The sequence below is a fragment of the Pantherophis guttatus genome, chromosome 1 (genome assembly GCF_059756535.1).
Source record: "Pantherophis guttatus breed Tessera chromosome 1, ASM5975653v1, whole genome shotgun sequence".
Taxonomy (NCBI): domain Eukaryota; kingdom Metazoa; phylum Chordata; class Lepidosauria; order Squamata; family Colubridae; genus Pantherophis; species Pantherophis guttatus.
In genome coordinates this window covers 236,966,460-236,993,844 of record NC_142063.1, presented here as the reverse complement: position 1 = coordinate 236,993,844, position 27,385 = coordinate 236,966,460, and the positions used below count along the sequence as shown (strand labels likewise).

Here is a 27,385-nt window from a genome sequence, read left to right as displayed (position 1 = left end):
TAATAAATAAATATTTTTTTAGAATTGTACAGGGGCCATTTGTGCCATTAATCTATTGAGCAATTTGTGCTAGTATTCAACTGTTTATTATTAAGCATTTTGTACCATTTACCTATTTCTTTTTCTCAAGATTGAGCATACACATCCCCTTCAGTCTATTATTTAGGACTTGGTTTCTAGTTCCATGATCATTGCCCTTTTCTAAACTTGTTCCAATGTCTCTGAAGTCTTCTTAAAGTTTGGAGTCCAGAAATGGAAACAGAACTTAAACTGGAATCTGACCAAAGCAAAATAAAGTAGAAAGTACAATTTTTATTTTTATTTTTGCTTTAATTTATATGCCGCCCTTCTCCGGAGACTCAGGGCAGCTTACAATGTGTTAAGCAATAGCCTTCATACTTTTGTATATTTATACAAAGTCAGCTTATTGCCCCCACAATCTGGGTCCACATTTCACCTATTTTTGAAAGGATGGAAGGCTGAGTCAACCTTGAGCCTGGTGAGATTTGAACTTTTTTTTTTTTTTAATTTGATTTATATGCCTCCCTTCTCCGAAGACTCAGGGCGGCTTACAATGTGCTCAGCAACTTGCAGTAATTGCAAGCAGCAGATGTTAATCTGTTAATAACATGCTTTAGTCCACTGTACTACAGGCTCTTGATCATCAATTACTGATGATTCTTAATGATTTAGGATTTTGTACTACTCTATTTGCAACTTTAAACTGCATTTGCTGTCCCCCCCCCTCCCCAAAATCATCCTGGTGGTTCATTTTAGTTGGTAGTCTACTATAGTTCCAAATACTTTTATGCAGATACTCCAAGGGAAGCATCTCCAAAACTACCGTGTTTCCCCGAAAATAAGACCCTGTCTTATATTTTTTAAAACAGTGAAATAAGCACTTGGCCTTATTGCCATGCGCTCAAAAGCCCAATTGGGCTTATTATCAGGGGAAGTCTTATTTGGGGGGAAACAGGGTATGTCGTACAATGATTTTTATTTCCTTAGTAAAGAGCTTTGCACTTGACACTGTTAAGTTTCATTCATTATTTTCAGCCCATTTCTTTAACTTACCAATATCATTTTAAAATATATTTCTGTCTTCCAGGGTATTAACTCTCCCATCAAGCTTCATGTCATCTGTAAATTTATTGCATTCCTTTAACCTTTTCATCCAAGTCATTTAATACAAATATCGAAAAGCAGAAAATCCAGAATGATTATGATGAGGTGGATTCTGATCTTGATTCTATTTTCAGTTTAATGAGGAACCATTCATCAGTACTCTTTGAATATGATTTTCAAGTCAGTGATTTATCCATTTAATTATCATGTTATCCAGTCTGGTAATCAGTACATTATGCAGTACTTGTTAAGTGCTTTGCTCAAGTCAAGCTATATTATATCTGCACCATTTCCACAATCTATTAAATTGGTTACCTATCAAAACATGAGATAAAATTAGAGATTTGTTCTTTACAAATCCATATTGATTGTTGATAATTGTGATATTATTTTTAAAGTGTTTACAAATCAGTCTTTTTTGTGATCTTTGCTAGATCAGGTATCATGGTCGGACTAATTACTCATTTGCAATTTTTTAAAATAATTTTTATTTAAAATTTTAATAACATACAATGCAAACTAAAGTCAGAAATGAAGAATAAAAAGTGCAAAGAAGAAATAAGAAAATGAGAAAAGAAATATTTAAAGAAGTGGCTTCCTATCTTCATCACAAGATGTGGAAACAAACTTAATAATTTTCCATTTCCTATAAGGTTACATGCAAGTGTTTTTTCTTCCCATAATGTATTATTTATACATTTGCAAATCTGTAAATCATTAACATTTCAGTCCTGATGTGAGCAAAAAGTCCATAAAGATTTCCCAGAACTTTATAGAAACATCTTGTTTTAACCTTGGTCAAACCAACCAACTTTGTACTCCTTTCTTTTGCTTCTTTCTTTGGTCTTCAATTTAATCAAACATTGTCATAGGATTTTATCTTTCTTCAAATTGTCTTTTTCCCATCTCAAAGACAACTTCGAGACTTTAGCAAACCTTTTTGGTAAATCCAGTAAGGAGTCATTATCCAGGTTGTTCTCCTGGCTTATCATTTGTATTTCCACTTTAACTGTCATTTCTGTTTTATCATTCACTTTTTAAAAAATTTTCCACTGTTTCAACAATTTCTTTATTGTCTATATAGTATAAATATAGTATATTTATGGATGAAGTGAGATTTGTTTCTGCTCTTTATCCTGTAAATCTTCCTAAGCATTCTCTTTCACATTTCTTCTTTTACATCTTTTGGGGGGGAAATCTATCCATACTACAAATGCAGATATTGTTGATGACATTGTAGCTGTTATTTTCTGACTTCAAAGATCTCCTGAATTATTTCACATATCATATCATTTGTGGAAAATAGCAGTCAACATTGGCGAATGTTAGTTTAATTGGAGTTTTTTTTTATTGAATATTTGCATAAAAGAATATCTCTTTGAACCTAGGTGAGTATAGGGCTTAGGATTTCTCAGAAATCAACTCTCACCCCTATTTAACTCATTTAATGTTCAGAGTGATAACACATTAAAAAAAAATCAATGGGTACATTTAGAAAACAAATAAGATAAGCATGTCAATAGGTCTTTGCTGAATCATATTATGGAATTTTATTAGACTAATTCAAAGTTGCAAAATAGGATGTTAGCTTTCAACCTATTCTCCAAATTTCTTCATCAGGCAAATTTTAAGCCTTTCCACTCAGTGCTTTTCTTTCACTGTTCTAAGTCATGAACCTGCTTTTAACTACCCATGGGAATGAGCTGCAGACATGCAAATGATTGTCAGATCTAGTGCTGATTTTAGCTTGCACTTTGATTTTTCTCAAAAGTTGATAGTATGAAGAAAGAAGCCACCTGCCTGCTGGTCTGCTTGAAAGCCATCTGGGACTCCCTTAACCACCCACGATCATCACTTAACAGTAGCAGCAGGGAGCACCAAGCTTGTTGTTGCTAAGTGATGCAGTCACATGATGTCATACTTTATAACTGCATCACTTAGTGACAGAAATTTCAGTTCCAAATATCATCATTAAAAGAAGCCTACCGGTAACAGTTTCTGATGTGCTAATTTTCAACATGGAAAGAGTTTCCCTAGCCATTTGTTATGGTATGAAGGAAAGACCTTGGATAATGGGGTAAAGAGATGTTGCCTAGGGAAAAATCTGATAAAACAGAACATAGCCCATAGCTGGATAGTGTGGAGAGTAGGAGGCTCAGAAGGGACCCTCCCTAGTTTCTCAAGCTGTAAAGGAGTTGGCAGGAGAATTATACTTTCAGGCTTGCAAGATTATGCTACTGTACCCTTACGAAAGACAAGGCCAAAAGTGCATAAAAAAAGAAATACAAAATTACTTCCGACTTTCTTTTACAACAGATATCAATTTAATTAGTCTAAGATTACAACGTAACCTTCATTTTTTTAATTATTTACTAGTTTTCTAATCATCAAACCCATTTTTCCCCATTTTTTAATTCTACAAAAAGTCCAGAAGGGATTTTCAATCAGTATTGAAGTTAATCATGTCTTTTAGCAATAGCAATAGCACTGTATACCACTTCAAAGTGCTTTACAGCTGTTTCTGGGTAGTTTATTTATTATCAACATATTGCCCCCAACAATCTAAGGCCTTATTTTATCAACCTCAGAAGGATGGAAGGCTGAGTCAACCTTGAGCTGGTCAGGATCGAACTCCTGGCTGTGGGCAGAGTTAGTCTGCAATACTGCATTCTAACCACTGTGCTACCAAGACTTGTCAATTTCACCATCTCAACTAGCTCCATCAACTTTGTCTCTGGTTTCAGTTATATATTAATTTTTAAGATTCTCTCCTTTGTTTCTTGATTTTATTGCTCTTTCTCATCTCATCTGCAACCAATTTTATTTGCCCCATCTCTCATTACATATTTCATAAGAGTATTTGAGTGTGAAAGATAGAATGGTTCATATATGCAAATGGGGAACAATTAATTTTATAAATTTGATAGGTATGTAAGCAGAGATATCATATATGTCCAAAAAGTGCATGTTCTGAACATATTTATTTTCAGGGTTGATTTTAGTTGGAATTGACATCCCTAGATTGACAGTGTGTAGAGTTCAGGATTTGTATCTATCCATTTTTTGCTTTTTGGGCTTGTATTAAATTCAAGGCCACATTCTCGGGCTCAGAATGAACTGAAGCTTGTGATACAGATGAAAAAGAACTAAAAGAATTTGTTGGGTATGTTGGTAACAAAAAAACAAAGGAATGAAAGGTCCATTGCAAGAAGAAGATGGTACATCAACGATGGTGAGAAGGCAGAACATCTTTACTTTTGTTAAGCATCTGTTTTCCTTCACTGTCATAAAGTGGTACAAACTGCCATGCACAGTGGGCAGTTCTTCATGCAAGATAAGAGGTTCTTGGTAGTTTCTGAGCTTGGTTGTTTTCTTTCAGATGTTTCATTACCCACACTAGGTAACGTCATCAGTGCTAGTAGGGAATAGGGCTTGGTCTTATTTTATATTTTAGTGATTTGCCCTATCCATGTTGGTGGGGTTGGTCTTGGTGGTTCTTTGGCTGGGCAGTTTACTGTTAGTTTGTTTGACAGTTCCTTGATTGGGATATTGTTTGCTTCTTGCTTGTTAATCTAATGTTAATCTTGATGTTAATCTCTGTTTATCTGGGTGTTGATTGCTGATGAGGTGTTCTAGTCTTTTTGTTCCCTTTTTTTGCTTGTTGATTGTCTCTTCTGAATGGTATGTAGATGTAGTTTATGTACTTGTGCTTGTGAATAACGAATTTTGTCAGAGTTCTAAACTTTCAGGAATTGTCTAGCATTTTTGGACTTGTCTTGGTCTAGGATGAGCACAGTTTTCCAGTTGAAAGTAAGTGTCCATGTGTTGTGAAATTAAGAAGTTTTTGTCATATCTTCTGACTGTTAATTGGTGTTTATGGATGCGCTCTAATCGTTTTCTGCCTGTTGGTCCTACATATGAAAGATCCTCAAACAGAGACTGGATGCACATCTCTCAGATATGGTGCATTGAATCTTATCTGAGCTGGATAGGTTGGATTACATGACTTCCAAGAACACTTATATCTGTAGGTGCTATTCTTCCTTTAAGTAAGGGGGATAGTCATTCCTGTAGCTAAATTCCCACCTGATGTAAATACTGAAAGGGAGATTGTATTCATCAGAATAATAAGGGGCAGGGAGCGGAGACAGGCTGTTAATGGTAACCTGTTTCTCCCTGACTTCTGAACCTCTTGTACTTTGGCTTCCCCACAGCTGCTGTTTACATTATTTTAGAACACTAGAGCTACTAGCTGCATTCAAATGTTGGAAGAAATGTCCATTTGGGTTCAGTTCCAAGTGGGAAGAAAGACACTGGAAACATGGAGACTGCTTGGAAAGATGGTTTAATGGTGTACAGGACCATATGGTTTGAGGCCCTGGGCAAAAAAGAGCACATGGGTGAGACAGGGAGAGAGATTTATACCCTCTCTTGGGCCCCGCCTTGGAGCTTCCTGTTCCTGTGTAAGAAATGTACTCTGGTTGTCAGACTTCCATGGGGCCATGCAGGGGTAACTTTGTAGGTTGTCTTGAGTCCCAGGCCTGGTTGAATCTTGCTGGGTGATGTAATAAAGGGGCTTTGGGCAATTCCTATCATGGCTTAATGGCTTTGTCCTGGTTTGGATCTTGAGTGAGGGCTAATCCTATCATGTCCTGACGGCCATGTCTTTTGTTTTGTAGATAAGCTGGCCCAGCCTTCGTCTTGTAGAAAGGTTGGCACCAAAATATCTGGTTTGGGGTGGGGGGGGTTGCAGGGAGCTGAAGCTCTGAGTTTGTCTTTAGAAACATGTTTCTCCTTTAGGAAAAATATAATATTCTGCCTTTTTAATATTTTCTAGAATATTTCATTTTTCTAGTAGAGGGATGGGTGCTAACTTCCTACACAAACAAAGAATGTAAAATTAATTTGAGCCATGTTACATGACAAACAATAATTCTCTGGTTTTCATCATTCATTTTCCCAGGTAAATCAGCCTGAAAAAGTACCGGTGATTGGATAATTATGCAGTATGTGTAAATATTAACATGGGCATAAAATAAAACCCAACAACCTCAAGATGCATGAATTCTTACCACATCTATGTAAATAACATTGTGGTGAGAAACTTTCTTAAGATGATTTGTCTGCTCATCACGAAATTGGGGGGAAAAGAGTGGCCAGTTAAAAGGTTAAGATTGCAGCTGCGGTATAAACAAAGATGAAAAAAGCTCCACAGAAGTTCCGTAGAATTTTGCAAATCGAGAGAAATGAGCTCAGTTATGAGAGCAGTTGAGCTTGTGGGGAATGTTTTGCTAGTAATATGATGTTAGTCTTGAAGAGTTAAGATGTCACTGAAAATTTTTCTGGCTTTTCACACGCAGAATGAACTAGGCTGCAACAGAGAGCTTCCCAGTCAATTTGGGCAGTCCAACTTGACTGGGAAGCTCTGTGATGTACCTTAATGAATATTTCAGTTTCTTATCAGGGAAATATTTTCTTCTGTAGAGCATTTGCAAAAAAAAAAAAAAATCACCACTCAGAATCATTTTTTTTAATGTACTTATCTAATTTAAATAGTTGCTATTCTCACAAGTAAGCGACTCTAGATATCAAACAACAAAATTAATCAAATGCTTATTTCTTTGTGCTTTTTGCTGCTCCATCATTGGAAAATGTGTGTGTTGGGTAGAAGAAAGAAATATAGGCGTTTCAGATTGTCACCCAATCTTATTTTTAGATGCTGACTTTAGAGTTTAGTATGTTGTGTCTGGAAAGGTATATCATAAGTGTATTTGTATTAATTAAATATCCATATCATCATATAAATTGTTGGCGAGGTGCTTTTGGATGGTGTGGGAGACAGGGAGGGGGAGGGGGAGGGGGAGAGAGAGAGACTGACTCTCAGATTTTTGTTTGATGTTGGGAAGATCCCAGGAAATGCCTGCCGTACAATAGCTATGAAAACAGTACTGGTAGACTTCTGTCCAATGGCAGAGGTGGGAACACATATTTGCAATACTTACAGTTTTCCTAAATCCTTTAAAAGTTACTGGAGAATATGAAGGCTAATACGATAACACTGGAAAGATTAGTAAAAGCTTCACATGGTTCAGATGAATGTGCTTGCATCAAAATGGCCCTTTAAAAGTGAGCGGTTTACAGAACTTACAATGAATCTGCTCTCAGAAATGTAGGTCAGCCAGTGACCTCGCAATTGAATGAGGCAGCAGTTTAATAGTACAACTGACAGCTCAGCACCAGTGAACCTCACAATCTCCAGGAAACTTGTCATGACAAATGTAAACACAGTATATCCTGCATTTTCCTGACTGATTTTTTTTTTCCAATTGCCACAGCAGAAACCACAAACTGTCAGTATGAAGTCCTCTTTCCTTGTTCTCAGAAGGAAATGGTTTGCAATATTTCTTAATTTGTTGTTAGGATACCTTTTGTTGGTTATAGTGACTATTTCAAAATAATTCAATTACAGCAACTTTTTTGGATAATTGTAGAATGTTTGGATTAAATTCCAGTTTTGTTTTATATGATATGGAGCAGTGGGAAGCTCATGTTTCTGGTTTTATGCATATGTGTGAGAGAATAGAAACCAATTGTGAGCATTGGGCATTTGTCTTGGTGTGATTTGCACAATTATAAACATGTATTTTCATTTAATTATTGATCAGCATGCAGAAATGTGGTTTGTATTATTAAAATAATGTGTAACAGTTGTTCACACTGGAGTAAATCTGTCATAGAAACTATCTGTCTTGATTTTATCATTCTCTTTCAGATAACTAAAAATGGTAAAAAGAACTTGCAGCAGATTATTTTGTATCTTTCTGAGAACATTTTTATATACCTTCAGCCTGAACAAAAGCCAGAATTCGATTGTTTAAAAACTGATATTATGGATAACCAGAGAAAAGCGTAAACTGAATGCTGTATTCTAACTGGATTGCATACTGAGAATAACCCTCAAAAGAAGTGCCATCCTCCTTCATGCAATAAACTGCAGCTCTTTTAATTGTAACTGCCAGTTTTGACCTTAAATTGCTCCCTCCAACCACAGCTGGTTCTGACTATGTTTTTGAATTTCAGCAACAGAACAATGCAGTTGTGTGGTTAAAAAAAACTTTCACCCTGCATTTCTACTGTTAAAAAAGGAAGAAAATGTGCAGAAATCTAGGAAAAGAAGGCCCTGTCTGTTCCATTAATAGTGTCACCCTGATTACAGCTCCAGCTACTCAAGATTTTTCCTTCTAGCACAGATATTCTATTGCAATGCAGTTTGGTATTTTGGTAGCTGATACACGGGCATCTCATAATCCCAACTAGATAGAACAAAGAGTACAAAGTATGTTTTTCCATCTAAGGATACATGTGATATATCTGTTTTCCTAATCTTTCTGTTGTAGAGTTATCAGAAAATGAGTACAGATGTCATCCTTGTGTCATTAAAATAAACAAAGTTTAGTGAGTTTCCATAGGAATAGTTGTGTCATATGTTGCTCAGAGCTGATTCTGATAACCTCTTCTGGGTGAGTCTCTTTGGGTTAGTTTGTGCCATTTACTGTGTCAGCCTAAGTCAATTTAAATGGTTGTTTGGAAAACAAAATGAGAGGGAGATAATCATGCCTAAGGCTGTTGGAAGTTTTGCAAATAACTGTTCCTCAACATGTCTAGAAAACTCCAGGTTGGGAATGACTGTATGCAATATTTTAGCGTACCTTTTTCTAAACTACAATAACATGTTTCAGAATATTTATATTTGGGTTCAATAGGGAAAACTTCAGGGAAGTGATAATTGTTGTTTAAGCAACCCAGTACTTCCCCCCCCCCCAACAGACAAGCTCTGCATGGATAAAAATTAGCATACAGATATTTTGAAAATCTTCAGCAATCAAGAAAAAATGATATTACAATAAATATAAAGAAGTAACAAATAGAATGGTACATGAAGGACAACTATCATGCACGCATAGATGAATACCTGTCCTTATTTTGACATACATACATACAGTACAGGTACTCACCAATCTTTGTAGAAAAAGCTGATATAACCAAAAATTTGTATTAGTCACAATTGGAGAAACTGCCTCATAAACTTGTATTATGATTCATTAGCAGTATCTAAAGAGACCATTTTGATAAGGAATGTCAAGGGGTAGAAAAACATTTTGCAAAAGATGCTGACTACCTTTGAAAATATTAGAGGTGACTTTCAGAAACATTTTGTATAGAGTCGATCTTAAGTAACCCAGGGGATGCCTGTATTGTCTGCTGAGCTTGGTGTCAGCTTTCAGGAATCCCAGTTCTGGATATATCATATGGCCTGCTTCCATCTTAATTGGTAATTGTAAGGATTTAAGCTCTGACCTCTACCATTGAACTGTATCCTCTTCCCAATGGAGAACGTAATTTGTAAGCAATAAATTACAGCACAGAGAAGACAGAGGACATAATGTAATGTAAAAGGACCCAGCACACATGCAAAAATTCCATACTCAGTTGCCAAGATAAAACATTTTCCCAAAACCCTAGAAGGCCACCGCCAATCAAACTCTTACTTGGTATTAAGTCAAGAATTAATGTTTGTATTGCTTTCATTTACTTGTTTTTGGTTGGCCTGAGGATGCTCCATTAGTTGTTGGTGATATTCTCCCAGCCTAATGATTCATAGAGGATGACTCGTTTGGTACTGCAGTTTTTCTTCCTTTCATAAGCAGAAAAAGGAAATGGCTCGCCTTTAAAAATAAATTGTTATTGACAGAGATTAAATGTTTTTATTTGCTTTTACATTTATTTGTTTGTTTGCTTGTTTTTCTTATTTGTATAACCACCAATCGCACATATTTGAGTCTGGGTGGCTCCCAAACAGTTATAAACAATATAAAACTGCAAAGCCATAGAATTTAAAACAATATAAAAGCATTAAAACTAACAAAATCAATAAGTTAGATAGTGTCGGGCATGAAGAACCAGGACCGCATGTTAATTTCCATTTAAGATTTATTGCTCACTTAGTCAACAAATGTTCAGCACTAAATTGACGTTAAGTAAGAGAATCAACAAAATTCAAGAGGAGTTGGGCTTGGGTCATTTGTGACGACTCTAGACTGATTCCACTCTTGACCCTGCCCCCAGTTACATTCATTAATAATGATCAATGCAGTTAGGGCACAGCCTCTGCCACACACCTGGGTCCCTAGACACATTGGCAAAGTCACATTTTCAGAGTCTTGCAAAATGCCAGTAGGGTTGGGATCAATCAATCTGGCGGAGGGAGAACAATGTTCCACATGGCAAGGACTACAACAGAAAAGGCTATCTTCCTCGTCCCAACAAAACAATACTCCTTGGCTGACACGATCTGGAGCATGCCCCTCCTTTTGGACCTGGTACTGTTGGGAGGAAGTGTTCTGCCCCAGCTCTGGATTCCCAAGGATATTGACACACACCAACAGTCCTTATCAAATTTATTAAGTAGCAAGAATAAACCAAAGTCCGGCAAAGGTTGGCAACCAGCCCAGAAAACAAGATACGATAAGACTTTTCCAAAAATGCTCTGATGATAATTACAAGTTGTTTCCAGCAAGAAATTACTAACTGCATGTGACTTAAATAGGCTAAGGGAGTGGCCAATTATCCTCAATCCTTACTCTCGAGGAGACCTCCTCCTCCTGAGTAGCCACTCCTGCCTTTTGGCAGACCTGTGTGCTCGAGCATTGAGGAGAGGCTCCTCCACTTCACTCTCTCCACTTGAAGGAGCCTCTGGAGGTTCTGAAGCCCTGGCTGAGTGTCTGCCTCTGACACCACATCCTCTTCAGCCTCCTCGCTGTCTGACGCAAGCGCTGGCTGCTTAGGCTGCTGGCGCGATCCCACACCAGCCTTCTCGTCGTCGGGATCAGCCACGATCCACGTAGGCCGCTGGTGGGCCACAACAGGAAGTGGTCCTTCAAATAACCCAATCCTCCAAAGTGGCTTTATAAGTCATTACCAGCATCTTGAATGGATTCCTGATGCAAACTGGCAACTAATGCAGTATACAGAACAGGAGTGTAACATGCATCAACTGTGGGGAAAACATTACTGCCCACAAAAAAACATTTTGCACCAGTTTTCTCAGCTTCCGGTTGTTTAAAATGGCAGGTTTCAAATTTTCAGTTAGATTCTGTAAATTTTAAAAGTTATGTGATGTTATCATATTTGTCATATATCTAATTTATCACACAATCACAAATCCCTTTAAGAAGGGGTATATTTGGATTGGGGGAAATTTTTTTAAAAAAAATAAATTAATTTGTATATTAGTGCCACTTTTACTACGTTTCTCTATAAATAATGTGGCATTTTTTTAAAAAGGTTGCTAAATATCAGTCCAGCCTCTCAGGTAACATTCAGAAGTTTCTTACAGTCGTGGTTTTTCTTTTCAGGGTTCAGTGTAGTTGCCTCTTGTATGGAAAGCATGCCTGAGACAATTAAACATGGTTGCTTAATTCTCTCATATGACCCCGATTCATGCTAATTACATTGTATTATGGTTTTCCAGTGTAAAATCCAGTGAAAGATTTGAATTTGCACAACTAAATCTTTTTTTCTACTTATCCACAACTTATCCACAATAGTCTTCCTGAAGTATAGCTCAAGTTGTGAGCATGTGTGAAAGGCTACAGAAAAGGGTAAAATTGCTTCCTATTCTCCTGAGAAGTGGTTCCATCAGTCAAAGGAGTTAATTAATTGTGACACTGATATCCAAAATTTAGCAAATACTGCATTTTTACAGCTTTAAAAATAATTATGGACAATATTAACCCATTATTTTATGCTAGTTAATTAAATCTTAAGAAATGTGCAGACTCTACTCAGGTTGCTACTTCCTTTCCATTTATGTGAAAACAGAAACTGAGATGAAAAACTACTGTTCCTTTTCTTCAACCATTTTTCCAACTCAGTACATTGCCTCAGGTCTAATCTCATGCACTCCTTACTTCTGCAAAGCTTTTCTGGACTACTTTCTTCCAATTGCAACCAGATGAAACCACATTTCTCTTTCTAGTTGATCTACTGTTCCTCCCCCCCAGCCTCTCCCCCCCCCCATTTTAACTACTTAAGATATTCCATTATAACATTAATGTAAAGTGCCCCATGAAGAAACCTGTAAGGGTACATATCTGCATTTACATTGTCTTGCTATTTAGGTCTTATGCCCTGATAAATAATTCCATTTTACTGTATAGAACATAAGACCGCTTGCGTATTGGTATTTAAAATTTGATTAAATTCATGCATCAACACAGTGGGTTTCCAATTTTCCACCTCTGGGGAGCTTTTCCATCAAGATATGATGCATTAACTTATCCTGTATAATGCAGAACATTTTATGAAATAATTCTAGAATAAATATTTGGGATGTATGTCAGTGTGCAGTGGTAGCTAAAAAAGCCAATGCAATCCTAAATTGCATTAACAGAGGGATACAATCAAGATCAAGTGAGGTACAAATACCACTCTATAAAGCCCTAGTAAGACCACACCTAGAGTACTGCATCCAGTTTTGGTCACCATACTATAAAAAAGATGTTGAGACTCTAGAAAAAGTGCAGAGGAGAGCAACCAGGATGATTAGGGAACTGGAGACTAAAACATATGAAGAACAGTTACATGAACTGGGCATGGCTAGTCTAGTGAAGAGAAGGACCAGGGGAGACATGATAGCAGTCTTTCAATACTTGAGGGGCTGCCACAGAGAGGAGGGGGTCAAACTGTTTTCCAAAGCACCTGAAGGCCAGATAAGGAATAATGGATGGAAACTGACCAAGGAGAGATTCAACCTAGAAATGAGGAACTTTCTGACAGTGAGAACAATCAACCCATGGAACAACTTGCCTACAGAAGTTGTGGGAGCTTCATCACTTGAGACTTTCAAAGAAAAGATTGGACTGCCATTTGTCAGAAATGGTATAGGGTCTCCTGCTTGAGCGGGGGGTTGGACTAGATGACCTATAAGGTCTCTTCCAATTCTGTTAATCTGTTAAGACTTGCATGCCTTTATTTTTCTAAGTGTGCATTAGGATATGCAGCAAATTATCCTTGCAGCTGCCCATTTCTGGGTATAAAACCTAATAGCAGATTATAGGGGAAGAGACAAACACGAAAATTCAAAACAAAAATAACCCAACCTTACTTTACTTTTCAGTCATGACTAGATTGATCACATTTTGTATAGATACCGGTAGATACTTAAACCATTCACAGCTTTTCATTGAAATTGGTAGATATGTTCAAGGTACCCTTTGTAAAAAAATTTCAGAAAGAAAGATAGTAACATGAGTATGAGTGGGATATTGGTTGACTTTTCATAGGAAGTAAGACTTACTTTCTAGAACTAAGGGAGCCCTGGTAGCACAGCAAACTAAAGCACTGTAATTAACATCAGCTGCCTGTAATTACTGCAAGTTCAAATCTCACCAGGCTCAAGGTTGACTCAGCCTTCCATCCTTTCTAAGGTAGGTAAAGTGAGGATCCAGATTGTGGGGACAATAAGCTGACTTTGTATAAATATACAAAAGTATGAAGGCTATTGCTTAATGCATTGTAAGCCGCCCTGAGTCTTCGGAGAAGGGCGGCATATAAATAAAAAAAAAACAACTAGTGTCTACAGATTTCATTTATTTATATTATTTTATTTATAAAATATGTATAAAATATTTATTTATAAAACATTTTATATATGTTTATACATTATAATTCACTGTGTTAGAGTAGCCAAGAAATTCTATCCGTATGGTACATTCTTTTTAGTCAAGCAAATTTGGAAATATCTGCAAAATTATAAAAAATATTTACATATAGGTTTTTAACACAGCAGCAAAAGAAAAAGTAAATAAAATCACTAGATGATTCAACTGACTGACTCAGTGATAATTATTAGTTGGAAAAAGTAATTGATGACTCAGATGCTTAATGCTGTGGCAGCTTTTGTATTTCAGTTTCATATTAGCTTCTTTTTAGGAATAGTTTTTATTTGATAAAGTTAAATTTATTTTGCACATCACTGTTCCGTCAGAAGAGCACCAGTAACTTAGCCATAAACCAGTCAGAGTTTGCTATTATAATTAGTTTAACAAAAGGACATCACTATTAAGCATGTGTCTTTCCCTTTATAGTTAAACTGAAAAAATAAAATTTGCATTTCTCTGTCACACTACAAAGGAAACATATGAGTCAGAAATTTACCACTTCCGTATCTTAATTATTCCATTCAGGATATATATAAAATTGGTAAGTCAACTTAAAATGCAAAATACTTTGCTGAATCACAGAGAAAAAAATTACAGGTAATTTTATTTAATAGTCTAAAACACATCAGGGATGTCAAACTTGTTTGTGAGAAAAATTGTCACTGTCTTGTGCCTCTTATTTTTGGAGGGGAAAACAAATTCCTAATGAATGATTTTAAAGTGTATAGTCAATGGTGAAATCCTCTGAAGTCTGCTACTGGCTCTGTGAGTTTGTTACTGAGCGCGCACAAAGCGCTTGCATGTGCACCTGAGGCGTCCCCGTGCAGCACTAAAAAAGGAACATTTTGAAGCCTTCTGAGTCTGCAAAAGTAAGTAGAACAGCGAGGGGGGGAATCTGTTATGCCACACGATTTAGATTAGCTAGAAAGCAGGAAATCTGACGATTCTAGCTAATATAAATTGCGCTTCACAGCTGATTGTCAGAAATACCAGTTCACCTGAACTGGTAGCATTTTTTACTACCGGTCCAAACCGGTAGCATCTCATCCCTGTGAATAGTGATATATAATTCAGTCATGGCATTTGATGGAATTTGTTGAAAATGTTACCAAAGTCCAACTATTGTTACACTTAATACAATTTTTGTTTTCAAAAATACGTTTTGTATTAATTTTATTGAAGTCAGTGATTGTGAGTCAAGCCAAACATTGGCAGAAACCTCCTTCAATCATGGTGTAAACTTCAGGAAGGGGGTGATAGGGCATGTGCCCCTTCCTCCATTATTGGCTGGGCAGCTTCATCACCAAACCTCCAAAACATCAATTGCATAGTAGGGTTGACCCACAACCTAGGTTTCATTTCCATAGAACTATAAAGATGATTGAAACTTCATTTTGTTGTTTTTTATATTTTCACCAGCTACATGAAGAGTCTTTTGAATGTTCCTTATTTAGGTGCAGCAACCTCCCCCCGCCCTCCGAAAATAGATACGTCTCCAACAAAGTATTTGGAAACTTCAGTACAATAGTTTACTTCTGCTACTGAGAGTTTTCTGCTTAAAGTCAGAATTTGATTTACAATATATTTAACTGCAGGAAGTCTGCTTCATCAGCACTGGAACCATTTCAAAATCATGTAGAGCTACTAGCAGGAATAGTATTTGCATAACCAAAGTAGCACATCTGTGAAAAAAGTTGATGTCATCCATAACAACTAAACATTAGGCCTAAATATATGTTTTGAAAATGATTCTGAAGAAAAGTTGTTGTGGGTCTTTCACAAGTGCAGCATCTCTGTGCTACTATTTAAAGCAGCTTTCACACAAAATCAGGGGAAAAAAAGATCTGGCCACTTTAAGGTTTTGATTCATCACATTTTTAAATGTTCTCATTTTAAAGAAAAATAGAAACAAAGTATGCAAAAGATATTTGTAGAGTATTAGTATTTTCTTAAGCCAAGTCCCTCCAAATGAAAGTCCCTTAAAATATGTGAAAACTATCCTAAAAAGAGAGTTTCTAAAATGGAACATACAGATGACATCTAATAGTTCTAGAATTTAAGAACTGGATTTTGTCATCAAGATACTCTTCATAGCAATAAATAATGCTTCCTTATAGAAGTTGCAAACAAATCAGATTATATCACATGATGCAGTAAGGACAACCAATGAATATACTCTGAAATATTTTGAAATATAAATCAATATACTACGAATATACTTTGAAAGCCATTAACCAAGAAACATTCTACATCAGCTAAAGGATTTTAAGGACCAGGAATGGTAATTCCATCCATCTAGACCACGGGTGTCAAACTTGCGTTGTCACAGCATCATGTGATGTATCGCAACTTTTTTCTCCTTCACTAAACCAGGCATGGGCGTGGCCAGCATGTGACACATCCGGCCTGCAGGCCGCGAGTTCGATAGCCCTGATCTAGATGTTCAGCTCATGGCCTGCTTGCACCTATCTCAAGTTATATAACCTTTGTTACTTTTCTGTTTCAGAAAGAGAACTTTTCTATTTATCAGATGGATCGCTTGTTTTCAATATTGTATGGTTCTCCTGTGAGAAGTTATACAAAAACACAATATATTAATGTAATCTTGTTCTGCTATATTAGTATTTTATATTCGTCTGCTTAAAATTTGCATTGTGAAGGTTTTATTATATATTGGTACAAATGGAAGAGAGGGAGGTCTGTATGAATTAATGAACACAATCCATTTAATGTTTTCAATTAGAACAATAATTATATTGTTCCCATTGAGCCACTACTGTATACCAAAATACTGTATATAAATCCATTGCCAAACAGTGGGAAAAAATTTACTGCATTAATATCGAAGTAGAAATATTAGGAAACTGAAGAGCATTAAAAACATCTTTTGTTTGTTAACACAAATCTGTTGATAACCAGTATGACACATGTAGAACAGGATATTACAGGTACGCTGATATTTTTGTGAATACTTAACAGCTAATCCTGTTATTTCTGAGGCAACTTCATATTTTTATGAATGAAGTAAGCCATTTTTCTTTTAAGTACCTTAAAGGGATTATTGTACGTTATTTGAGTTTAAACTGGATTCAACAGGTAGAGTTACAGTTCTTTGAAAGGCTAACTTAAATATTTAGGTGATGAAATATAAAAGGGTAATCTATTTCTATTGACATTCAGGTTAATTCTCAGATAATACTTCCGGTTAAAAATGGCAGGATTCCACAAAATGACAATAGCATAGCTATGCTTAAACTACAGTTTTTGAACCTCTTTACAATATATGACTGGTATTAATTCTATTATTCATTCTGTTTTTTCTGCAAGATTTAACACTCGTTTGTCAGGTGACATTGAACAAAGAAATACTATGTACCAGACATGGAGCTGTTGCAGTAAAACTGATTGAAACTAAATTATTACTTTTTAGCAAGTTCCTGTAAAGTATATTCTGTTACTAAAGCATTTTTTCTTCTTTAGAAAGCCTGTATGAGAATTCCTTTAAATAAATATGGAGATACATACTGGTTTGCTATAAACATGCCTTTATCCACTGCTCTCAAAATTAACTGGGATAGTAAAACCCCTGTGACTTGCTGAACTGAATTATGGGTAACATTATCAATGGTTGTGAATGTGGAGTTTTCTCCCTCTTTATATACAGTAATTTTTCAGTACAGTTATTTCCATATGGTGGTTTTCCATTATTTGTGTTAGACTACAATTTCCATCAATATCTATCATCTCTAGCCAGAACAGTTGATAGATATGCATTCAGCTGATCAATGTTGTAATAAATATATCTGTGGGGCACCTGACTGGTTTTGAGAAAGTCATAGACTTTTGAAGGAAGCTGTCCAATTACTCTCCCATAGTCTGTCTGTCTCTCTTTCTCTTGAATTGTGAAGTAAGAAACTGTTTTCTATGAGTGCTTGCCCGATAAATCATGTTTTTCACTTGTATGACTAGGTTTGCACTTGCCAGTATAACATTTCTCATAGTACTGCAACTATATCTTCATGGTTGGTACTTTATTTTTACCATGAAAAAGAAGTGATTCTTTTGTCATGTTATTCTTACATTTCAGAATGGCTGTATAAAATAGAAACACAGAATCAGTTTAGAGGAGATGCTACTCTTGAGCTACGCCTTGGGACTTGGTTAAGTTACAATTTACCCTAGCATGACCTCTTGAGCAGAGAATTCCAGCTTTCATTTTATTGATCATGTGTTAAATTTGATATGCATTGGCTTGCTCAGCGCAGTGCAGAGATATCTAGGGGACACAGGGAGAGAAATGGAGAGTGAAACATTTGCAATAAGGGAATGCACTGTCTGGGACTCAATCCCAGGCTTTTACACCAGTGAACATCAGTCATCCTTCCAAGAACATTGTAGGGTTAGTTCTCAGATTGTAAACCTCCTGCGTCATATTACCTGTCTCATAAAATAGTCTCCTGTTTTTAAAAAGGGATAGAGAGAAGAATGGCTGAAATCTGTCTTTCCGTGTTATTCCAGAAGCCATAATAATTAAATGGTTTTTGATATTTTTATGTCTTTAATTGTATTCTGTGAATTAGATGGGAAGTTCCTAAATTTGATGTATAAATCAAATCAAATCAAATCAATATAACTTACATCTTGAGTCTTTTGAACAGGTAGCCACAGGTCTGCTACATCAGAATAGTGCATATTTGCACCTTCCCTTAAGTTCTCAGAGAGAGAGCTGGAGTGTAACATATCCGTCCTTATGTGTGAGGTTTTATATGACTTCCATCACCCTTTTTGGAGGGAAGAGAGGACAATTTATTTTTACACGATATACAGTATATCTTGTGAGGTATTTTTAGTGCCTCCTGGTGGTCTGTATAGGTATGTAATAGGCTTATTCTTAATTGAATACAGTTATGATCATAGAAGATTGATTGTTATGATTATTTTCATTTTCTAACTACATTACAATCAAAATCCCAATGTATGGCTTGATTTGTAGAGGGGGAAAAATTACATGGCCTCAAACTACTAAACAGTATGTCTGTTATGTGAACTTGGCTATATATATATATACGTAGCTAGGATGCAGACTCACCATATTTATGACTACCATGTGGTGGAGAAGACTTTCCTGACCTGATGTGTTCCAGATGTGTGGAACAGAAACTTCCAGAATTCACAGTCAGTATGCCCTGTGCTGGTTGGGAGTTTTAGCCCAATGCTGCTGTACTATAGATGCTTATCTCTTCTTATTTACCTCTCTTTCATTCTTTCAATTTTTTTTTTTTGAACAATTGCAAATTCTTGAAAACAAGCGGAGCTGTGTTTAAAATTTCCTAGTCCTTTTTTAAGCCCTGAACTAAACGCTTTACGCGTCTTTTCTTTTTAACAAGATACTTAATATTTTGCAGATGTATTGTTTTTAGAGATGTATTGTCGTTCTGAGAACAGCAATACAGAGAGAACTGTTATCAAAGTAGTTTTTATTTTTATTATCCCTATCCCTATCCCATTCTTTAGGGCAGAATTTTCCTTTTCTAGTCCAGCTTCTTTTCCTATATTTTATTTGTGAATTAAACAGGCATTCATTCTAAGAAGGACAAAACCAAACTCTGCTTTTCGTAGAAATGATTCTATTTAATATTTTCCAGTATTAATTATCTAGACAAACATAATGGTTTTATTGCTTTGGGATTATTCTTCTCTCAGTCACATTTTTTCCCTCTTTTTGTTAAGTTCAACAAGCCAAAGTGATGTCAGAATGACCACAGACATATCAGCTCATCATCATGCAAACATTGCATTATTTGCATCAAACCATTTGACACAAGCATAAGAATTGTTCATTTGCATTATCACAATCATATCTTTCTCTTCCCTTAAATCCAGTCCCATCCTGATGCTCATTCCATTGCTCCTTTTATATTTGTGTGTAATTTCCCCTCCTCTGACCATTGTTTTTTTCCTTTTATGAGTGAATCTGAATAATTACGATGACCTAAGTCACTGATGGCTAACATTTTTGCCATCGCGTGCGAGGAGCGGGGGGGGTCATGTGCGTGCCCACACCCATAATTCTATGCGCCCTGCCCCCACACATGCACGCACAACTCCCCCCGCTCCTGGCACGTGATGGCATGGTAGACCCATTTTTTGCTCTCCCCAACCTCCAGAGCCTTTCTCTGGACCAGAAGTTGGCAAATGGGCGTTTTTCCCTACTTATGGTGGGCCCAGAACAGTGGTGGGTTTTAAATTTTTTTACTACCGGTTCTGTGGGCATGGCTTGGTGGGCGTGGCATGGCATGGCATGGCTTGGTGGGCGTGGCAGGGGAAGGATACTGTAAAATCTCAATTCCCACCTCACTTCAGGGGAAGGTTGCTGCAAAATCCCCATTCCCTCCCAATCAGCTGGGACTTGAGAGGCAGAGAATAGATGGGGGTGGGGCCAGTCAGAATTTTTTACTACTGGTTCGCCGAACTACTCAAAATTTCCGCTACCGGTTCTCCAGAACTGGTCAGAACCTGCTGAAACCCACCAGAAGGTCCAGAAGGCCCAAAAATCAGCTGGCTGGTGCGTGCATGCGTGCCATAGCTGAGCTTACATGCCCACTGATATGGCTACATGCGTGCTATAGGTTTGCCATCAGAGACCTAAGTGAAGCGGGATAATATCTAGCAATTCAGGCTTACTTACATGGTGAGAACAAAGAAAAAGATGAAATCAGCTGGGGGGGAAATGGAATGAAAGCTAAATAATTTCTGAATGAATAAAAAAAATGAGAAAAAGACTGTTACTGCACATAAATATTTTCTGGAAAATGCCAAGTAATTTCAGATCAAATATGATTATTGGGTTTTAAAATATCAAAACTGAACCCAAAGTTTCTTTTCTTATCCTATAGATTCACACCAGTCCTCTACCAGAATATTTTTTATATCTAATCTATACCTAAAACCCTGAATGCTGTATGGTTCAAGGAAATGTATCTGCTGATTCTGTGACTACAAGTAACAGAGTGTTATGCCTGAATGAGCTGTAGCAGAAAAAGTATCAATTTCCCCTTAACCATTAAGACTTTCAATAGACTTCAATCCACAATTCATTTGTAAACATCACATAATGAGAAATCATAATATGGATAAGACGTGCTACAACAATGCATCATGAATTTTCCAGTTAGATGACTGAAAGTGATGTGAAAAAATGGTTGTATGAATTATGTTGAAATATTATTAGCTATTAATATCTTTAATGTATTATTAAAGTTTATTTTGTTTTATTAATTATTAAATTTGTTTGCTGCTCATCTTTCCATGAGGTGACTCTGGTAATTAAAATACTGTATACTTCAAAATATGATTAAAATCTCTGTTTTCATATACTTGCAAATATCATTTTGAGATGCTTAGGCAGGATATTCAAAGCAAGCTGGCTATTTCATTCTTTTTGGTGGTCTCTATTTTTATCTCTATATTCTGTACCTGTACAGAGCGGCATTTTAAAATTTACTATTGCTAAACTACAGACAGATCACAAATGGGTAACAGGAAAGCCATATTTTTAATTGAAGATAAATTTGGAATTCTTGAGCATTTTATTGAAAAGACTAGCATTGCTACCATTAACATATCCTGTAAATGTAAATTCTCTGAGTAATCTCTTTAATGAAACTACAAGCATAGATTCAAAATGTAGATTTAATGCATTACCTGTATATCATACTAATTTGATGTTATTTCGGGAAAAGTAAAGGCAGAGAAAACTAATTTTTATTAATACTGTGATGTTGTGTTGTATTTTAGATTGCTGAACATCCAGAAGATCGTCCTGTGAATTTTTCAGTGTTCATATCTTCATGGATTTCTGTAATCAATTAATTTCTCCGTATATCCACTTCCCTGTTTCGTGAGAGTATTAGCCAGCACAGATTCTGGGAAAATTACATGTAAGTCCTACTTTTGATTCCTGTTTTATTAAAAAGGGGTTATAGAAAGAAGCTTTTTCCTAATGGGGAGGGGAAGGGAACTCAATAATCTGTGTAGTTCCTGTGAAAGCATTTTAAAATGTAATTGATCAGTTAGCATTAAGCTTTGAATAAATTAAATCTGAAGTACTGTTACTGTCTCTTTAAAACTAAATGGAGTAATTTTGTCATTTTGTGAAGTTCTTGAGTACTTTTTTCTCTTGACAGCAAAGCTTAGAAGCAGGAACTTTATTAAGCCTTTTTAATATATGTGAAATTACTGTGGAATTTTTTTTAATGTGGCATAGTTAGATACAGAACTCTTGTCCGATATATTTCCTTATAAACTTTTCCATATTAGGTTATAAATTTGGTTGATTCAGAGAACCATGATTTTACAGTTTATCCATGTATCCGTTCATTCATTTCATCAACAGTGGAGTCCTTAAGTCATTGGCATTTTAAGGAAATAGGTTTTATATTTTGCAGAAGCCTGGTAACTGAGAGCTTACTAGATGACAATTTTGACAGGCATGCAACATGTTTTGAAAACATGAATTCATGTGTCTTTTTAAAAATTAAAAACTCCCTAAATACATTTGGAGAAGTAACCTCATTCTAAAATTCAAGTGGGAGCCTCCCTCCTCCCCACACACATAAATTAAGAATTTATTTTTTAGATTTATATCCCGCTCCATTATTTTTTGAAAAATCACAGGAGGATCTGCAGCTTTCAATTCACAACAGAAAATAGTTAATCTAGCTGGTCTTCTGTCCCTCCCAATAATGTGAAGGTTTAATCAAATGACAGGGACCATAGGACATGTCATCCATGGTTCCAAAATAAAAATGTTCCCAACTGCATAGGAGAGGAAATGGAGAAAAAATGCAAAAGCCTTCTTCTAATGATAGTTTCATTGCTTGCAATTGATCTGTACAAGCACTTTTTATTTTTCTTCAGGTTTTAGAATTATAGAAATTTCATCTAACTCAAGTCTCTTAATATAATTAGGATTTTTAAAGCTTTTATAGTCAGATTGGATAATAATGTGTCCCTGTTTATCCCCAAATTATAGGGGATAATTATCCTTAGATGCCAGGAGTAATTTCTAAACAGTGAATATGTTGAATCTGCTTCATAGCACGTCAAACCACCAAAGTCCTGAAAAGAAGACTATAGCTAAGTTGTTGTGCCATACAGTAAGAGTGTAACATAGTTGATAATGCTTGTAGATGAAAAGCTGATCCTTCAAATTATTAATTGGATTTTTAAAAATGTAAATGTTCCAAAAATGGGAGCTGTGAAATTTAAAATCCTCAATTTTTCCCTTGACTATCTGCCCCAGGAAGTGTTTAATGGGTAACTTGTCTTACCATCTACATGTATTGTACATTTTATGTGTGTGTGTTTGTATAAAATATAAATACACACACACATGTACAGACATAACATATATACCTTATAACTATACACACACATATACCAAAAATTGCAAAGTGTTATATTTCTGTTTTCAGAGATATTTTAATATTACAACCTTCTAAATTCAGTCTAAATTAAGAATGTTTTATTAATATTGCAACTTTATTTTTACGTTTGAGTTTTTATCATCTTCAAGTACTTTTTTTTTTTTTTAATTTGATTTATATGCCGCCCTTCTCTGGAGACTCAGGGCGGCTTACAATGCGTTAAGCAATAGCATTCATACTTTTGTATATTTATACAAAGTCAGCTTATTGCCCCCACAAACTGGGTCCTCAATTTTGACAGTTTAATAAATTTTCTTTTTAAAAAAACTGGTCATTTTCCATTTAGTGGAAACGCATCAAAGATTATAATTTATCATTATCATTATCAACCTTATCATATATAAACCTTATCATTTTGCTATTTCTTTCTGTTTTTAAAAGAAAAATCACATTAAGGGTGCTATAAACTGTCATTTATCATTTTAAAGCAATTTGAAGTAGTTGCAGATGCAAAATCTGGAGAGTAATACTAGGGATGGGTTCTACTTACTTTTACTACTGGTTTGCAACGGGGCCGCACATGCCCAGAAGCTTCCTGATGATGTTGGGGTTGGTAGGTGGAGCCTCTTGCCAATTTTACTACTGGTTCTATAGAACCAGTCTGAACCAGGAGCAACCCACCTCTGTTTAATACATATAAAAAGGAGGTAATGTTGATTCAAGAGTCCAAATGAATACCTAAGAGTCTGTGCCTATTTGAAGTTAGAGGAAATGTGCTTTTTCCACATCACACTCAACTTCTCACTGTACATAACTGGTAGAGCAACTAACACCTTTTGCTCAAAGCTAACTCTAGATACGGTCATATAGACTAACACATAATTTGTGCCACCTTTTGAATGCAAGTTCAGAAACTTATTATTTTATATTCCACAAAATTAAGGAGCAGCTAATAGGAGAGTCATTTCATTTTTCATCATTGGGAAGAAGCATGCAAAGAAAGCATAAAGGGAGACAGAAGGAGCCAAAAGTTATAGTAAAACCCAGCCCTTAACTTTTTGTCAAGAATAAAATGCCACAGCAAAATAATAATAATTTTTTTTTAATCGTCATTGAGCTGGCTTGTTTTGTGCCTCAATAGATAGGTCTCATAAAGGGAAGTTAGGTCCTGATAATATATATATTTCCCTCTAAGTCAGTCACCATCTTTTACAGACCATAAAATTTCCAATAGAATATTTCATGTGCCATGTGCTAGTCATTTATTTCAAGATATCAAAGTCAGATTACTCAAATGACAGTATTAGTGAAATCCACTTTCCCTAACCTTAGCCAGTGAAACTAAAATTATTCTCACCACATAAGTTTTAATTTTACTTTAGTTTCAATACTTCTGTCTGTAATAGCCTCTAAGGTACAGTCATTCAGTAACTGATCTGAGGGCATTGTGGTTGTAGCTGAGTTAGTATATGTCCCATATTTCATAGCACCTTTTTTTACAACCTTCAAAGGCCAAATAATGTAGAATTTTTGCAGATCATCTTTTTAAAAAATGTTTTCATTTTTAAGGGCTTTCACAATAATAGTTTTGTTATTCCCCTCATCTTACCCTTCAGCAGACGCCATAGGCAGGGGTGAGTTCTACTTACCTTTACTACTGGTTCGCAACGGGATCGGGCATGCGCGCTCACATCGCTTGCACACTCGCCTTGCTTCTGCGCATGCACAGATCGCTTCTGATGTCATCAGGGTCAGTGGGCAGAGCCTCCCGCTGGTTTTACTACCAGTTCTATAGAAGTGGTCCGAACTGGGGGCAACCCACCACTGACCATAGGATGAGAAGACATTTTAGGGTTTATATATATATATATAGAGAGAGAGAGAGAGAAGGAGAGAGAGAAAAGATATTCTCTCTCTGCTTTCTGTCCATCTAAATGTGGTGGGTGGATAAAAATTGGTGGGAGGGGGTCAAGGCAATTAAGACTTGTTCTCCATCATTCCTGAATGTAAAATACAGCAAAATGAGTTTAAGTAAGAGAAAGCTAGATTTAAAAGTAATGTTTTTTAAAACCTTTCCTACCAGAAAGATAGGCATATAGTTAAAAAAATTATCTTCCCCTCAGTGGATAATGTTCAGACAATGGCTAGAGCAGGGCTGTCAAATTTACATGCCACAGGCCGGATGCGTCACGCACCGGCCACACCCACGCCCAGATTAGCCAAGGGGGGAAGTCACAATACGTCACGTGATGACTCTGTGACAACGCGAGTTTGACACTCCTGGGCTAGAGAGACATTTGTTGGAAATTGATTAATTCAGATGTGTTAGTTCAGTGACTCCTCCAACTCTAGAATTCCAATGGAAAACTGAAGATGTTCAAGATTGACTGCTGAGAGGCAGTTAGGATCGTGACAGGCTATGGATACCATCAGTAAATAAAATCTGGACAACAGAGTCCAAGAAATGGACAAAAGTAGTAGGTAAAACTTAAGGAAAAACAATGCTTCTGAAAGTCTCCTAATAGTGGGTGAGATACTACTTTTCCTTCTGTGACTCAAAACTGGCCATATTAGAAGTCTATGAGGTTTGTTTTTCTCCATTTCTCCTTTTTATCTCAGTTTTTAGATACTTTGATCTTAATGCAAAGAAGGTCTAACTAAGACAATTAAGACCTGAATAGTACTGTATCTGAATGAGAAATCAGCTGGAAATAACAAGGACTGCAGGTTGGGCAGTTGAAAAAAAAAAAGCAATCGAAAAATCGCTTCTGTTTTGTTGCCAAAAATTTGCCAAGAATCAACTTGAAGAAGACTTTATCTTAAAGGGAAGAAGAGACATAGTAGGGTTCTGTTATCTTATCCAGGTTCTCAAGAAACCATGGCATTGCAACAGTTCTTATCTTGCTAGGATAAAGCAAGAGCCGCGATGGCGAACCTGTGGCACGCGTGCCACAGGTAGCACGCGGAGCCATATCTGCAGGCACACGAGCCGTTGCCCTAGCTCAGCTCCAGCACGCATGCGCACACCAGCCAGCTGATTTTTGGCTGGCCCCACCCATGCCGCCCCTCCCCTCCCAGGAGTCTCCACACGGCCCGTTTTGGATGCCAGGTAAGTATAGGGCTTGCACGGAAGCTGTGGGAGGGCATTTTTGGCCTCTGGAGCCTGGGGAGGGTGAAAAACAGGGCTACCGGGCCCACTGGGAGTCGGGAAACAGGCCGTTTTCAGCCTCCGGAGCTTCAGGAAGGCCTACTAGGCCCAAAACAGGGTGGGGGGGTCATATGTGGGGGAGCACGGGGGAGTCACACACACATGCACATGCGCAGGGGGTGGGGGGCATTGAATTATGGGTGTGGGCTCGCATGCACGTGCTATCATGCACATGCACATGCTTTTGGCACCCAAGGAAAAAAAGGTTCGTCATCATTGCCCTAGAGCCAAAGCACTAACAAAAGGCAGAATGTGGAAGGGAAAGAAATGATATTCTTTACTCGTTGTGTTACAAAAATAAGTATTGAAGGAAAAACACCCAGGAAGACACCTGCTGAAGTATCCAATGCTATACTCTATGCATGCCCGATAAAACTTCAGCCCCTCTTTCTCTCATTTCCAAACCTCAGTCTTCTTGCTAAGCACTTGGATTTACATGGGATGCCATGTCCTCTTAATAACCTAACTATGGGGATGTCAAAAATAGCTTTACTGAAAAGAGGAAGAGGGCTTTCTAAACAGCTGTATCATTAATCACAAGGTGGATGTAGTCATGTGCAAATTAAAACACCACTGCTCTAAAATGTGTGTACAGTTTTATGGAAAGAGAAAAAAAAATTAGGTATGCATGAGCCCAGTATGTGGGGAAAGACTTGTATGTCATGCGTGGATGTATAAGAAAATCAGACTAATTTGCCAAGCAATTTCTGAAATGCAATGTTGAGTCCTTATAGCATGCTTGGTTGTACATTGTTTCAGTATCTTATGAAGTGATTATGACTGCTGGAATTTTCTTCTCATTATAGCCAACTTCATGGGAGGGGTGTCTGCTCATGGTGTAGCACCCATTTTATTTATAGAAGTCCGTAGGTTCAATTTCAGAGAAAGAGGATTAGGTAGTA

The 27,385-nt window shown here is 36.6% G+C and overlaps 1 protein-coding gene across 2 annotated transcripts in view; it reads left to right on the top strand.

The window, feature by feature from the left end:
- Positions 1-27,385, top strand: part of BACH2 (BACH transcriptional regulator 2) — a 184,872-nt gene that overhangs the window by 87,409 nt on the left and 70,078 nt on the right. For both annotated transcript variants that reach the window (XM_034408987.3, XM_034408988.2), the window contains exon 2: positions 21,645-21,787. The gene's annotated coding sequence lies outside the window, so the exon portion shown is untranslated. The remainder of the gene's footprint in view (positions 1-21,644; positions 21,788-27,385) is intronic.